This window comes from Dendrobates tinctorius, unplaced genomic scaffold, assembly GCF_039654945.1.
Source record: "Dendrobates tinctorius isolate UK_male_01 unplaced genomic scaffold, ASM3965494v1 ptg000162l, whole genome shotgun sequence".
Taxonomy (NCBI): domain Eukaryota; kingdom Metazoa; phylum Chordata; class Amphibia; order Anura; family Dendrobatidae; genus Dendrobates; species Dendrobates tinctorius.
The window spans coordinates 37,724,252-37,742,094 of NW_027361829.1; the positions used below are offsets into that span (position 1 = coordinate 37,724,252).

General features: G+C 44.0%; 1 protein-coding gene across 2 annotated transcripts in view; it reads left to right on the top strand.

Moving 5' to 3' along the window:
* NPSR1 (neuropeptide S receptor 1) overlaps positions 1 to 17,843 on the top strand; it is an 814,072-nt gene that overhangs the window by 399,807 nt on the left and 396,422 nt on the right. The gene's annotated exons all lie outside the window — the stretch shown is intronic.

Here is a 17,843-nt window from a genome sequence, read left to right on the forward strand (position 1 = left end):
ATTTTGAGATATTGAAACTTCAAGATGTACACCTTTACTGATCTAAAAGCTTAAAATAAGTCAATTCAATATGCTCAAAACCATTTAGAAAAGCCACAAATTTTTTAGGATTCTGTAGAGTGATGAAACAAAACTGGAACTTTTCTGGCCTATGGAATGGCAGTGTATCTAGAGAAGGACAAATGAACCATAAGCTGCAAAGGGCATCCTGCCTAGAGTGGTGGTGGATCAGTGATGTTCTGAGGCTACTTTACTTCCCCTAGCACTGGAAGCCTGCAGTCTGTGGAGGGCAAAATGGAGTTAATCAGATATCAGAAAATCTTGTCAAAAAACATTTTGCCGTCTGATGAATCTGATGTTTAGGTGTCATTGAACTTCAAAAAGGACCATGATCTCAAGCATACCTCAAAGTACACCATGTTTTGGTTTTAGAAGTAGTCCTGGAAGACTCAGAAGTGGCAATCTTGAACCCCATAGAAAATCTTTCAAGTAAACATACAGTATGTGGAGCATTGTAGAATGCAAATTCAAGGCTATGACTGTACTAGAAGCGTATGTCCATGAAGTATGGCCTAAGAGTCCTTTGTAATTGTGTCAAAAGCTAGTGCCTAAAAATATCTAAAAATATATAAAGGTTATTTGGTGCACCACCAATGACATTAGTGAGGATATGATAATTAAAATAAGTACCTTTAATTTAGGAACAACATCACTAGGAGCTAGTGCCTGTGTATGCATCATGCTTGCAGGAGGTCATAGCAGCTAAAGAGTACTCTACTACATACTAAAGAATCTTATGAATAATTCTGAGGCAGCAGTAACCATTAAAGTTGCATTTTTTTGTAGAATTTCGAGAAACCTACTTGTTATATTAGCTTAATTGAGTTAATTAAATTGTTCTTGTTTGATTGATGTTTGTAAACAACAGAAAATTTGTAAGTTTTGCTAATAATCCATACAATGCAATCATTGAGATAATATTCTTGAAATTGTTCTTCGACTTTTCCTTCATACCATAATTCCCTTTCTTGTTTACTTTGCTTTTTATTATTTTCTCTTTATTATGATTTTTGCACAATATTTTGTTTTGGGAGTGTCATTCACATGCACAAGAAAATTTCAATGCAGACATTTGGCACTACTGTGGAAAAAAAATGAGCTACATAAATATGTGACTTCTTGTTTTTGGTGAATTTCCAATGTAAAAGCCAAGAAATTTCACTATTTATTGACAAACCCAAATCTTGATTAGGAATGTGGGAATCCTCCTTGAATTTGTAGTCTTAGATCCTTTAAGAAATATGTATCCCATAAAATGTTATGCTTCTGAATTACAGATGGGCGGACACCCGGATGTTTGGGTTCAACCAAACAGTTACAAGAAGGTCAGATTCGGGTAAAAGATCAGTACCCGAACCCGAACCTGGACCCCATTCATTTGATCGGGGGGCCCAAACATCAAGTGTTTGCCATGCAGTTATGTGCATCACAGCACAGCAAACACTGCTTCTGATCAGCAGTAAAATCATCACCGCCGCTCAGACTTCTGCTACTACTACTGCTCACATCAGCTGACGCGTGCTGCTGCTAATAACAGCGAGAGCAGGGGTGGCAGAAGGGAGTATTCCTCAGCCGGCACTGGTCTCTGTGTTGTAAATAAATAATTAAAAAAAAAGACATGGTTCTCCTGTATTTTTCATAACCAGCCAGGGAATACTCACAGCTGGGAGCTGCAAACCCCAGCTGTCAGCTTCACCAAGGCTGGTTATCAAGAATAGAGGGATTAGATTTTTTATTTATTTAAATAAATAATTTTAAAAAAATGGCTTGATAATCAGTCAAGATGGAGGCTAGTATTCTTTGGCTGGTAAGGGGCCATGAATATTGGCACCCCCAACCTAAAAATATAAAAAAAAACCTTCTGGCTGAGCACTCCGCCCCTTAACCTCAGGCATTTTAAATTGCAGTAGGATCCCTCCATAGAGATGTAGACTTCAGTCTAAGGGAGGATTCACATTAGGTTCCCAGAGAGATGTAGACTGTTTAAGAGAGGATTGGCATTAGGTCCTGGCAATGAAAATTGCTTTATCATGGCTGGCAGGTACACATGACTTGGCCAATTTTTGCACTAAGCATTCTTAATTTTTCATATTTGTAGTGCAGTGATCTAATTCAATTTTCAGATTTCATGTTTGCATGCTATAGCACTACAGAGATCTGCTTTATTTGTTTGCTTGTATATGACCCAGCCTAAAAATAGCAGCCCAGAGCCACCCAAAAACAGACCATCTATTAGATTCGCCAATTATAGCACTTTGCGTGGCTCTTCTCACTTGCCCTGTGGGGGTGGCAAGTGGTGTTCATATTTGTGGGTTTAATGTTGTCTTTATATTGTCAGGTGATATCAAGCCCATGGATTACTAATGTAGAGGTATCTATAAGACATTAGTGATGAGTGAGCATGCTCGCCAGTACTCGGTACTCGCCCGAGCATCTCACTGCTGGAGATGCTCAGAGCTCGCCAAGTATTTCCGGGGTTGCTTGACGGGAGTTTGGGTCCCTTCCCTGCATGTTTGGCACTCTTTAGAGAGCCAATGAACATGCAAGGATTGTCTGCCATGCACTGTAATGCCGCAGCCATGGCATTACTGTGAGTGGCTGGCCGCACAGCGTCATCAGGTCTATATCAGACTTGGCACCGCCATGCCCATCACAGTCTACTCCAGAATCAGGCAGTGTAGGGAGAGGTGCTGCTGAGCTAGGGAGAAATTTGCTTGTTTCTTTGTTAGTGCAGGTATACAACAATATATTATACCAATAATTATTGGATTCTGCTGTTGCTGCTTTGCACTTGTCCATGCGAGGTGTCGACATGCAAATAGGAGACCAGAACAGAAGGATGCCGTGAGCTGACTTTTTTGTGTTTTTACAATATATTATGCACAAATTAATCTCAACTAACAGTCCTCCTGATGACTAATCCAGCTGCATAGATACAGTTGTGGCCAAAAGTATTGACACCCCTGCAATTCTGTCAGATAATACTCAATTTCTTCCTGAAAATGATGATTGCAAACACAAATTCTTTGGTATTATTATCTTCATTTAATTTGTCTTAAATGAAAAACACCAAAAGAATTGTCCTAAAGCCAAATTGGATATAATTCCACACCAAACATAAAAAAGAGGGTGGTCAAAAGTATTGGCACTGTTCGAAAAATCATGTGATGCTTCTCTAATTTGTGTAATTAACAGCACCTGTAACTTACCTGTGGCACCTAACAGGTGTTGGCAATAACTAAATCACACTTGCAGCCAGTTGACTTGGATTAAAGTTGACTCAACCTCTGTCTTCTGTCCTTGTGTGTACCACATTGAGCATGGAGAAAAGAAAGAAGACCAAAGAATTGTCTGAGGACTTTAGAAACCAAATTGTGAGGAAGCATGAGCAATCTCAAGGTTACAAGTCCATCTCCAAAGACCTGAATGTTCCTGTGTCTACCGTGCGCAGTGTCATCAAGAAGTTTAAAGCCCATGGCACTGTAGCTAACCTCCCTAGATGTGGACGGAAAAGAAAAATTGACAAGAGATTTCAACGCAAGATTGTGCGGATGTTGGATAAAGAACCTCGACTAACATCCAAACAAGTTCAAGCTGCCCTGCAGTCCGAGGGTATAACAGTGTCAACCCGTACTATCCGTCGGCGTCTGAATGAAAAGGGACTGTATGGTAGGAGACCCAGGAAGACCCCACTTCTTACCCCGAGACATAAAAAAGCCAGGCTGGAGTTTGAAAAAGTCTAAAACGTTTTGGAAGAATGTTCTCTGGTCAGATGAGACAAAAGTAGAGCTTTTTGGGCAAAGGCATCAATATAGAGTTTACAGGAGAAAAAAAGAGGCATTCAAAGAAAAGAACACGGTCCCTACAGTCAAACATGGTGGAAGTTCCCTGATGTTTTGGGGTTGCTTTGCTGCCTCTGGCACTGGACTGCTTAACCGTGTGCATGGCATTATGAAGTCTGAAGACTACCAACAAATTTTGCATCATAATGTAGGGCCCAGTGTGAGAAAGCTGGGTCTCCCTCAGAGGTCATGGGTCTTCCAGCAGGACAATGACCCAAAACACACTTCAAAAATCACTAGAAAATGGTTTGAGAGAAAGCACTGGAGACTTCTAAGGTGGCCAGCAATGAGTAAAGACCTGAATCCCATAGAACACCTGTGGAGTGATCTAAAAATGGCAGTTTGGAGAAGGCACCCTTCAAATATCAGGGACCTGGAGCAGATTGCCAAAGAAGAATGGTCTAAAATTCCAGCAGAGCATTGTAAGAAACTCATTGATGGTTACTGGAAGCAGTTGAGCGCAGTTATTTTGGCTAAAGGTTGTGCAACCAAGTATTAGGCTGAGGGTGCCAATACTTTTGTCTGGCCCATTTTTGGAGTTTTGTGTGAAATGATCAATGTTTTGCTTTTTGCTTCATTCTCTTTTGTGCTTTTTCATTTAAGACAAATTAAATGAAGATAATAATACCAAAGAATTTGTGTTTGCAATCATTTTCAGGAAGAAACTGAGTATTATCTGACAGAATTGCAGGGGTGTCAATACTTTTGGCCACAACTGTATCAGTGCTAGGCAGGCAAGCAGTGAATGTGGCAGACTGCAGTGCATATAGCAAGAGAGCAAGAGGGTCCATTCCAGTTCTGTCTGCTGCTGCTTTTACAGATATTTCTAGACAAAGCCCCAGGTACTGTATCAGGGGCCAGGAAAATTTTTTTGGGGGATTTTAATCCTGATTGTTTGCTTAAAAAGCAATCCAAAAAACACCAAATTTCTGCTTCATTTGCTTGTTGGCACTTCAGAATACAGCCAGATCCTTTCCATATTACAGTGTAAAAATCCATCTATTTAAAACTGTGGTTTGTCCAAAACATGGATCACATATAAGTGCACTCAAAATTCTGCCATTTCTTGCTTCCATTTAAATTTTATTGCAGTGTGTTAGCAAAGTTATTGACATGAGTTTGCTGTTAAAAATAGTTACCTACAGGCCAGCTATTTACGACTGTGGTTTGTCCGTCACAAGGATCACATATAAGTTCGTTCCAAATTCAGTCATTTGTAGTGAACGTGGAAAGAAAATATTGTGCTCCATTTAAAATGGACAAGGTGCGTGGCAATGGTCGGGGAACTGGACGTGATGGTGATGGTGCATGCAGAGGCCAAGGTCGAGGCTGTGGGCAAGATGAAATTGTGCCACAACAAACACACACACATCTTCTCGCTCGACCTTCCTGTCTCAATTACTAGGGGACCACAGCACACCACTATTGAACCCAGAGCAGTGTCAAAAGGTTGTTGTTTGCATAGCGGTAATGCTTCCAATAACTTTGCCTCAACCACCACCCGGTCTTCCACACGGTCAAGTCTCAGTAGCCATGAGTCTGGACCGCATATTCCTCACTCTGATCCTCCTTCTTCCCACCATGCTGAGTGGCCGGAGACAACTGATCCCACACTTGGACACTCTGAAGAGCTGTTCACTTTTCCATTTATAGATGCTGGCCTCTCGCTCGTTCCACTTAAAATGGGCTAAGAGGAGATCACATGTAGCTATGCCCAAATATTTGAGCAGCCACGGTCACACGAAGGCGACGGTGGTAAAGTCTCACAAGAGATGGATGATGATGAGACACAATTGCCGGAAAGTCCAGAGGAGGAACAGAGAGCAGAATTGGAAGATGAGGTGGTGGATGATATAGTAACTGACCCAACTGGGCAGGAAAACATGCAGAGCGTGGACAGCAGCACACAGGGGGAGGGAGGCATAGCACCCCAACAGGCAGGAAGAAGCAGTGTGGTGGCCACAGATAGAAGGCAGGCAACCAATCCCGTATCACCAACACGACGGAAGTTGCCAGAACAACTGTTAGGTCTTCCTAAGGCCTCTTTCACACATCAGTTTTTTGTCTTCAGGCGCGATCCGGCTTTTTTTTGTAAAACCGGATCCGGCAAAATGCAATGCCGGATCCAGTTTTTCCCCATTGACTTGCATTAGCGCCGGATCGTGCCGGATGGCATTGCGTTTCATCAGTTTTTTGCCGGATCCGGCAACTTGTCTCATTCCGGCGTCTGGAAAAAACGGCTACTGTAACGTTTTTTGTCTCCGGCGAAAAAGCCGGAAGCGCCGGATCCGGCGCTTTCAGCTTTTTGCTACAATGAAAGTCTATGGGCGCCGGAATGCGCCGGATCCAGAAAAAGACAGATACAGCCACCGGATCCGGTTTTTTTAAGTCTGCGCATGCTCAGATCCAATTGGCCAGCCCCCAGGAACAGATATAACCTGCTAGACGGATCCAGCAAAAAAACGGATCCGTTTCTACAGTTCTCCAAAATTTATGCCGGATCCGTTTTTTCTAAAAATAGCCGGATCCTGCCTCACGGCAAAAAACTGATGTGTGAAAGTGGCCTAAGTCTGGTTGCTTTTTAAATACTCTGCAGATAACCCCAAAAAGGCCATTTGCACCTTCTGCCAGGCCAACATCAGCAGGGGTAGCAAAACTACCAGCCTGACCACAACCAACATGATCAGGCACATGGCAGCAAAGCACCCGACTTTGTGGGCCGAACCCCAGGGTCCGGGAACAGTGTCTGCAGGTGACACCACTGCTTCTGCTGTGCATTTAAGTCAATCCCCTGTCCATGGTGCATGCGAAGATGCCTCCTGCCCTGCATCCGTCATTGCACACACTCAACTGGCACCATCAGCAAGCACATCCACGTCCTTGTCCCAGCACAGCATTCAATTGTCCATACCCTAGTCCTTGGAAAGCAATTCCACATACACAGCCATCGCCCCACAGGCCACACTACTAAATTCCCACATTTCGTGACTACTTGCGCTTGAAATTTTGCCTTTTAAGCTTGTGAAGATGGAAGCTTTCCGCAACCTGATGGCGGCGACCATCCCTCAGCACTCGGACCCCAGCCGCCGCTATTTTTCCTGGTGTGCCATCCCTGTATTACACAAGTATGTGTCCCACAACATTAGCCGTGCCCTCAACAATGCAGTTACTGGGAAAGTCCACATAACCACAGACACAATCCCTTTTTCCTGACCTTGTAGTGTGGCCTATATATGTAATAGTTCCTAAGGGGAAGCATGCAGTGAGGGGTGCACGCAGGCATCCCATAAGCAAAGCATCACAGAAACTAAGTATCAAGAAAACGACTGTTATCCATGGCAGTTAATCAGGGCAGGAATGAGGTAACCCACACTTTGCTATGTGCTTTATTTCTATCCTCCTGTGCTCCCTTGTCATCCACATTCACCACCCCATCCCCCTCCATCAAGACTCATACATATCAGCCCCTCTATACTTCCCTCTCCCATGTACAGCTCCCATGCACTTCTCACCTTCCTCAGCCCATCTTGCCCCAACACATCGCAGAAAAAAAACACTTGCAATTCTAACAACTATTTGCTCTTTATCTACCTATTCCTACTGATTGCAGGGGACATCTCCCCCAACCCTGGTCCACCATCCCCCAATCTCAACCCCTACCCTACCTCATATTGAAACCATAATAATCTTATTAATATTACTTGCACTCCCTCATCTCCATCTTTTAATTGTGCCCTCTGGAATCCACGGTCTGTTTGTAACAAGCTTCCTTTCCTGCACAACTACTTTCTGAACAACTCTCTTAATCTGTTGGCCCTCACTGAAACCTGGATTCAGGATTCTGACACTGTCTCTCCTGCTGCCATTTCCTAGGGATTCTCTCATTCCCCGAGACACACAAACAGACATGGTGGAGGAGTCGGCATACTCCTGTCCCCACAATGCACTTTCCAGGTCATCCCACCAGTTCGATCACTGTCATTCCCTTCTTTTGAGATCCACACCATCAGGCTCTTCCGTCCCCTCTCCCTCAGAGTAGCGGTCATATACCGGCCCCCAGGCTCACCCACCCACTTCCTTGACCACTTTTCTGCCTGGCTGCCATACTTCATGTCCTCAGAACTACCAACTCTTATCCTGGGAGACTTCAACATCCCCATTAACAGCCCTACTTCCACATCTGCATCCCAGGTTCTATCACTAACCACCTCTCTAGGCCTCTCGCAGCTATCAGCCTCTGAGACACACAAGGACGGGAACACCCTTGATCTGATCTTTGTCTGGCTCTGTTCAATCTCCCACCTAAATAACTCACCACTTCCACTCTCTGACCACAACATACTCTCCTTCATGCTCACAAATCCTTGCCCACCCCAGCTCACTCCTACCTACCACACAATCAGAAATCTACAAGCCATTAACCCTCAGACACTTTCAGACTCCCTACACTCATCACTGTCCCCAATCTCCTCTTTTTCCTGTCCTGATCTGGCTGTTCATCACTGCAATGACACTCTTAGAAGCACCCTTGACCTAGTAGCTCCCCTCACCCTCAAAACCTACAAGCACAGAATAAAACAGCCCTGGCTCACGCCGCAAACTCAATTTCTCCAGCGATGCTCTAGGAGTGCTGAACGCCCATGGAGAAAAACCCGCACACCAGAAGACTTCATCCACTTCAAATTCATGTTAAGAACCTATAACGCTGCCCTTCACCTTGCCAAACAGACCTACTTCACCACCCTGATCTCCTCACTAGCCAACAACCCCAAGAAACTTTTTGACACTTTTCACTCCCTTCTCAGGCCAAAAGCACAAGCCCCTATCACAGACATTTGTGCTGATGACCTGGCCTCCCACTTTACAGAAAAAATAGATAATATCCATCGGGAAATCTTCTCCCAACCACCAAGTGCTGTGACTCCCATCTCTTCCTGCATCTCCCCTGGCTCACTTTCCACATTTGATCCCATCACAGAAGAAGAAGTCTCCAGACTCCTCTCTTCCTCTCATCCGACCACATGCACTACCGACCCCTTTCCCTCACATCTCCTCCAGTCTCTCTCTCCAGTCGTCACAACTCACCTAACTACAATCTTTAATCTCTCCCTCTTCTCGGACATCTTCCCATCTTCCTTCAAATACGCCATCGTTACTCACCCATCCTGCACAAACAACTACATACGAGTCTCCCACCTCCTCTTCATCTCCAAACTTTTTGAGCGCCTAGTTTCCTCCTGCCTTACCCGCTACCTCTCCACTCACTCCCTCCTAGACCCTTCACAGTCCAGCTTCTGCCACCTACATTCAACTGAAACTGCACTCAAAGTGACCAATGACCTTCTGACAGCAAAACGTAATAGTGACCACTCTCTGCTCATTCTTCTTGACCTATCTGCAGCTTTCGACACTGTTGACCACCATCTCCTACTCTCTCAGCTCCAGTCACTAGGCATTAAGGACACTGCTCTCTCCTGGTTCTCTTCCTATCTTTCTCACCGCTCCTTCAGTGTTTTGTTCTCTGGCTCCACGTCATCTCCTCTTCCTCTTGCTGTCGGGGTACCTCAGGGCTCAGTCCTTGACCCCCTTCTCTTCTCTCTACACGTTCCCAATTGGACAGACTATAAGCAGATTTGGCTTTCAGTACCGTCTTTATGCTGATAAAATCAAGAAAGGCACATCCAGCCCATGAACGGCAGCGCTTCCCATGACTCACATCCAAAGATGATATTTCATATTTTTTTATTTCATAGGTTAAAAAAGAAGAGATACAACGCGTTTCGGATACAGTGTATATCCTTCATCAGGTATCATAAAAACACAGTACAAATCCTAATAGTATAAAATTCAGTTACACTTACAGTCACGGCCAAAAGTATTGACACCCCTGCAATTCTGTCAGATAATATTCAGTTTCTTCCTGAAAATGATTGCAAACACAAATTCTTTGGTATTATTATCTTCATTTAATTTGTCTTAAATGAAAAAACACAAAATAGAATGAAGCAAAAAGCAAAACATTGATCATTTCACACAAAACTCCAAAAATGGGCCGGACAAAAGTATTGGCACCCTCAGCCTAATACTTGATTGCACAACCTTTAGCCAAAATAACTGCGACCAACCGCTTCCGGTAACCATCAATGAGTTTCTTACAATGCTCTGCTGGAATTTTAGACCATTCTTCTTTGGCAAACTACTCCAGGTCCCTGATATTTGAAGGGTGCCTTCTCCAAACTGCCATTTTTAGATCTCTCCACAGGTGTTCTATGGGATTCAGGTCTGGACTCATTGCTGGCCACCTTAGAAGTCTCCAGTGCTTTCTCTCAAACCATTTTCTAGTGCTTTTTGAAGTGTGTTTTGGGTTATTGTCCTGCTGGAAGACCCATGACCTCTGAGGTAGACCCAGCTTTCTCACACTGGGCTCTAAATTATGCTGCAAAATTTGTTGGTAGTCTTCTGACTTCATAATGCCATGCACACGGTCAAGCAGTCCAGTGCCAGAGGCAGCAAAGCAACCCCAAAACATCAGGGAACCTCCGCCATGTTTGACTGTAGGGACCGTGTACTTTTCTTTGAATGCCTCTTTTTTCTCCTATAAACTCTATGTTGATGCTTTTGCCCTAAAAGCTCTACTTTTGTCTCATCTGACCAGAGAACATTCTTCCAAAATGTTTTAGGCTTTTTCAGGTAAGTTTTGGCAAACTCCAGCCTGGCTTTTTTATGTCTCGGGGTAAGAAGTGGAGTCTTCCTGGCTCTCCTACCATACAGTCCCTTTTCATTCAGATGCCGACGGATAGTACGGGTTGACACCGTTGTACCCTCGGACTGCAGGGCAGCTTGAACTTGTTTGGATGTTAGTGGAGGTTCTTTATCCAACGTCCGCACAATCTTGCGTTGAAATCTCTTGTCAATTTTTCTTTTCCGGCCACATCTAGGGAGATTAGCCACAGTGCCATGGGCTTTAAACTTCTTGATGACACTGCGCACGGTAGACACAGGAACATTCAGGTCTTTGGAGATGGACTTGTAGCCTTGAGATTGCTCATGCTTCCTCACAATTTGGTTTCTCAAGTCCTCAGACAGTTCTTTGGTCTTCTTTCTTTTCTCCATGCTCAATGTGGTACACACAAGGACACAGGACAGAGGTTGAGTCAACTTTAATCCATGTTAACTGGCTGCAAGTGTGATTTAGTTATTGCTAACACCTGTTAGGTGCCACTGGTAAGTTACAGGTGCTGTTAAATACACAAATTAGAGAAGCATCACATGATTTTTCGAACAGTGCCAATACTTTTGTCCACCCTCTTTGTTAAGTTTGGTGTGGAATTATATCCAATTTGGCTTTAGGACAATTCTTTTTGTGTTTTTTCATTTAAGACAAATTAAATGAAGATAATAATACCAAAGAATTTGTGTTTGCAATCATTTTCAGGAAGAAACTGAGTATTATCTGACAGAATTGCAGGCGTGTCAATACTTTTGGCCATGACTGTATATATAGTAGCAACCTTATATCCAAATGGATTGAATGATATCATAGAAAGAGTTTGAACGTTGCCTTTTTTTTTCTGGGTTTTTTTTCTGGGTTTTTTTTCCTTTGGGTTTTTTTTTTTTTTCCTTCTTGCATCTATGTTGTCAAGGTTGGATCAATCAGTGGGTGTGTTCCTGAACTTGGTGCACACCCTAAATCAAGTTTCTGAGACTGGGATAAAAGGTTGCTACTATATATAAATGTAACTGAATTTTATACTATTAGGATTTGTACTTAGAGTTGAGCGATACCGTCCGATACTTCAAAGTATCGGATCGGAATGGATCGGCCGATCTTTAAAAAAAGTATCGGTATCGCCGATTCCGATACCGGAAGTCCCATTCAAGTCTATGGGACTTCCGGTATCGGAATAAGAAAAACCCTGTTTTTGCCTTGTACAGCCTCTCTGGGGTCTGTACGGGCCTTTCGGGGGGCTGTGCCGGCCTGCCAGGGGGTCTGTGCAGGCTCCGGTGGTCTGTGCCGGCCTGCCGGGGGGCTGTGCCGGCCTGCCGGTGGTCTGTGCAGGCTCCGGTGGGCTGTGCCGGCCTGCCGGGGGGCTGTGCCGGCCTGCCGGTGGTCTGTGCAGGCTCCGGGGGGCTGTGCCGGCCTGCCGGGGGGCTGTGCCGGCCTGCCGGTGGTCTGTGCAGGCTTCGGGGGTCTGTGCAGGCATCGTCCGATGGGACTACAAGTCCCATCGGGCGATGCCTGCTACCATGACAGTGATTGACACATTAGCCAATGATGGGACAGTAGTAGTCCCATCATCCGGCTAATGTGTTAAATGTTAAAAAAAAAAAAAAAAATACTACATACATACTACATACATACTACATGCATGCTACATACATACTACATGCTACATACATACTACATGCTACATACATACTACATATATACTACATGCATGCTACATACATACTACATGCTACATACATACTACATGCTACATACATACTACATACATACTACATACATACTACATACATGCTACATACATGCTACATACATACTGCATGCTACATACATACTACATACATACTACATACATACTACATGCATGTTACATGCATGCTACAAACATACTACATACATACTACATACATACTACATGCATGCTACATACATACTACATGCATGCTACATGCATGCTACATACATACTACATGCTACATACATACCACATACATACTACATACATACTACATACATACTACATGCTACATACATACTACATATATACTACATGCATGCTACATACATACTACATGCTACATACATACCACATACATACTACATACATGCTACATGCTACATACATACTACATATATACTACATGCATGCTACATACATACTACATATATACTACATGCATGCTACATACATACTGCATGCTACATGCATGCTACATACATACTACATACATACTACATGCTACATACATACCACATATATACTACATACATACAATACATTCATACAATACATACATAGACATACAGTACATATAACATAGAGTAACATACTTACCAATACTTGTCACATTGTTCCCCGAAGCCATTGTCTTTTCCGGAATAAATATTAACATAACAAACCACAAAAATACTCACCCACGATCCGAAGCAGTCCACGAGTGTGTCCCACGACGATCTTGGGTAGAGAACGGCAGCATCAGCTGATGCTGCCGTTCTCTACGGGCTGCAGGAATCCAATGACGGAAGGTAGGTATCCTTCCGCACTGTATTCCTCCGCCACTTAAAAAAAAAAAAAGTCCCTAGTCTCACTTTATGCCATTGCTGTGTGGGAATTTCCCACGCAGCAATGGCATAAAGTGAGACTAGGGACTTTTTTTTTTTTAAGTGGCGGAGGAATACAGTGCGGAAGGATACCTACCTTCTGTCATTGGATTCCTGCAGCCCGTAGAGAACGGCAGCATCATCTGATGCTGCAGTTCTCTACCCAAGATCGTCGTGGGACACACTCGTGGACTGCTTCGGATCGTGGGTGAGTATTTTTGTGGTTTGTTATGTTAATATTTATTCCGGAAAAGACAATGGCTTCGGGGAACAATGTGACAAGTATTGGTAAGTATGTTACTCTATGTTATATGTACTGTATGTCTATGTATGTATTGTATGAATGTATTGTATGTATGTAGTATATATGTGGTATGTATGTAGCATGTAGTATGTATGTAGTATGTATGTAGCATGCATGTAGCATGCAGTATGTATGTAGCATGCATGTAGTATATATGTAGTATGTATGTAGCATGCATGTAGTATATATGTAGTATGTATGTAGCATGTAGCATGTATGTAGTATGTATGTGGTATGTATGTAGCATGTAGTATGTATGTAGCATGCATGTAGTATATATGTAGTATGTATGTAGCATGTAGTATGTATGTAGTATGTATGTAGTATGTATGTGGTATGTATGTAGCATGTAGTATGTATGTAGCATGCATGTAGCATGCATGTAGCATGCATGTAGTATGTATGTATGTAGTATGTATGTAGCATGCATGTAGTATGTATGTAGTATGTATGTAGTATGTATGTAGCATGCAGTATGTATGTAGCATGTATGTAGCATGTATGTAGTATGTATGTAGTATATATGTAGTATGCATGTAGCATGTAGTATGTATGTAGCATGTAGTATGTATGTAGCATGTAGTATGTATGTAGCATGCATGTATTATATATGTAGTATGTATGTAGCATGTAGTATGTATGTAGCATGCATGTAGTATATATGTAGTATGTAGCATGTAGTATGTATGTAGCATGTAGTATGTATGTAGCATGCATGTAGTATGTATGTAGCATGCATGTAGTATGTATGTAGTATGTATGTAGTATTATTTATTTTTTTTTTTTTTAACATTTAACACATTAGCCGGATGATGGGACTACTACTGTCCCATCATTGGCTAATGTGTCAATCACTGTCATGGTAGCAGGCATCGCCAGATGGGACTTGTAGTCCCATCGGACGATGCTTGCACAGACCCCCGGACATCAGCACAGCCCCCCGGCAGGCCGGCACAGCCCCCCGGCAGGCCGGTACAGACCCCCACAGGGTGCACAGACCACCGGCAGGCCGGCACAGCCCCCCGGCAGGCCGGTACAGACCCCGAGCAGTCCACACAGCCCCCCGGCAGGCCGGCAGAGACCCCCGGAAGGCCCGAAATGACGGCGCATCATGATGCGCACACACCGCGCATCATGATGACGTCAGGCTGTCAATCAACTTTGAACTTCCGATTCCGATGCCGAATTCCGATATTGAAAAAATATCGGAAGTCGGTATCGGAATTCCGATACAGCAAGTATCGGCCGATACCCGATACTTGCGGTATCGGAATGCTCAACACTATTTGTACTGTGTTTTTATGATACCTGATGAAGGATATACACTGTATCCGAAACGCGTTGCATCTCTTCTTTTTTAACCTATGAAATAAAAAAATATGAAATATCATCTTTGGATGTGAGTCCTGGGAAGCGCTGCCGTTCATGGGCAGGATGTGCCTTTCTTGATTTACTCATCCTGTGTGAGCCTGAACCTGGCTCTTTCACTTGGATCCACCTGAGGCAAGCTGCAATCCCTGTCTACTGAGAAGTATCCCAGAAGGAAGGATTTTTGAGGATACACAATCTAAAGCCATATTAGTCTTCTATCAGGTGACTGCATAAAATTGTGCACCCTTTAAAGACTACAATATTGTGTTTACGCACTTAGGGTGCTGCGATTTGTCTGTTCTTCTCTCCCAAACAGGTTTTTTTTTTGCATCCTTATGCTGATGACACACAACTATATACGTCATTCCCCGACCTTACCCCCGCTGTACTACAGAACGCCAGTGACTGTCTGTCCACAGTCTCCAACATCATGTCCGCTCTCTATCTGAAACTCAACCTCTCCAAAACTGAGCTTCTGCTCCCGCCATCTACTAACCTCCCTAAATCTGACATTTCCCTCTCCGTGGGTGGCACTATAATAACACCTCGGCAGCAGGGACGCTGTCTGGGTGTTATGTTTGACACCAATCTCTCCTTCACATCCCATATACAATCTCTTGCCCGCTCTTGCCGCCTACATCTAAAGAACATCTCTAGAATCCGCCCTTTTCTCACCATGGAAACAACAAAAACTCTCACTGTCGCCTTGATGCACTCCTGCCTGGATTACTGCAACGCTCTATTAATTGGCCTCCCCGTTACTCGACTATCCCCTCTCCAGTCCATACTTAATGCAGCAGCCAGGGTCATCTACCTGGCTAATTGGTACTCGGACTTGTCTGCTCTTCGCCAGTCCTTACATTGGCTGCCCATTCATTATAGGATCCAATTCAAAGTACTTGTTCTCACCCACAAAGCTCTCCACAGTGCAGCACCCCCTTACATCTCCTCCCTCATTTCTGTCTATTAGCCTAACCGACCGCTGCGCTCTGCAAATGACTTTCGACTAACCTCTGCACTAATCCGTACCTCCCACTTCCGACTCCAAGACTTCCCCCGCGCTGCGCCAATCCTCTGGAATGCTCTACCCCAAATTATTAGGACAATCCACAAATTGCATAGTTTTAGGCGCTCTCTCAAAACACATTTGTTCAGAGCGGCCTATCAAGTTCAATAATCAAAATCATTCTATGTGTAAGTGTGCATGAGTAGCCCATTCACTATCTCCATCCATCCCTCACTCCCTCAAGATGGCTGGACCATCATTGTAAATACATCACTGTAAATACACACCCGTACTTTGTATCTCCCCCACCTTTTTGTAGATTGTAAGCCATCTCGAGCAATGTCGCCTTATTTTGCTTTAATTATTGTATTGTTAACGTTGTTACTTATGACTTGTGTTTTGAAACTGATAAACTGTAAAGCGCTGCGGAATATGTTGGCGCTATATAAATAAAGATTATTATTGTTATTTATTATTATTACAAGTGCTTGTGGGCAGGGATGGTACATCCCACTGACGGCACACTGGGTTAACATAGTGGATGCCGGGACCCAGTAGGACCTTGTGATGGAACACGTCCTCCCGACACCGAGGATTGCGTGACCTAGGTCAATCAGGGTAGCCCCCACAGTCTGCAGCTCCTGTACCTCATCCTCCTCATTAGCTGCCATCTGCGAAATGATCACATCAGTCATGAGCTAGAAGCACTGAAGCATTGCCTCAGCCAAGCAGCAACAGGCTGTGCTGAAGCTAATATGCTTAGGTGACAAATCGTACAATGCTGAAGAGTTGTGGACAGCTCTGAAAGAGCAGGCAGGTCTGTGGCTGACCCTGCTGAACCTACAGCCAGGCATGGTCATGTGTGACATTGTCCAGAACCTGGTGGCAGCTCTGAGGCGAGGCGTGCTCATACACATACCATGCCAGGCCCATATGCTTAACCTCGAGGTTCAGTGTTTTCTCAAAAGCTACCCGTAGCTGCTGGATCTGCTTGTCAAAGTACTGTGTGCCCATTTTAGAAAGTCATCTACAGTTTCTGCCGCCCTTGCTGAGCTTCAGCAGCATTTGCAGTTTCCAGCTCACTGACTGGTGTGTGATGTCCCCACGCATTGGAACTCTACACTGCAGATGTTGGGAAGGATTTGTGAGCAGAAGAGGGCAGTTGTTGACTACCAGCATCAAGAAAGCCGTCAATATTCAGTTCAGACTCGACACATAAGACCTCAGGAGTGGACATGGATGTCAGACATATGTATCATCCTCCAAAACTTTGAGTACTCCACCTAGATGGTGAGCGGCGATGACGCCATAATTAGCATCACCATCTCACTTCTCTGTGTTCTGAAATGTTCTCTTCTTACAATCGAAGAGGATGCATTGCAGGCAGAGCAAGATGAGATGGCACAAAGAACCATACTGGGTGATTACACACAAGCTAGCCTCATCTAATCCCAACATGGATTGTGTAACAATGAGGAAGAGGAGGAGGAGGAGGAAGAACAGGAGCTAGTTACAAGCTCTATAATAGATGGTACTAACTGCACAACTGTCATACCGTCTGTTCAGCATGGATGGCTTGAGGGCAGGGAGGAGGAGAAGAAGGAGGAGGCGAGGATGGTCAGTAGTGCTCTTGGTGAGGACACAGAAGTCTTGCCTGTTAGCAGTCTGGCACACATGGCTAAGTTTATTTTACGCTGCCTTTCCCATGACCCTCGCATTCTCAAAACTTTGGGTGACAGTCATTACTGGTTGGTGACACTTGTAGACCCACGCTACAAGGAGAACTTTCTATCTCTTATTTCTGAGGTGAACAGGTCTACTAAAATGGGCAGTACCAGGAAACCATTGTTGTGGAATAATTAAAAAAAAAAACTCATCTGAAAACGCTGGCGCAGAGGTCACAGCTCATTGGACAACCAAGGAATGCAGTCA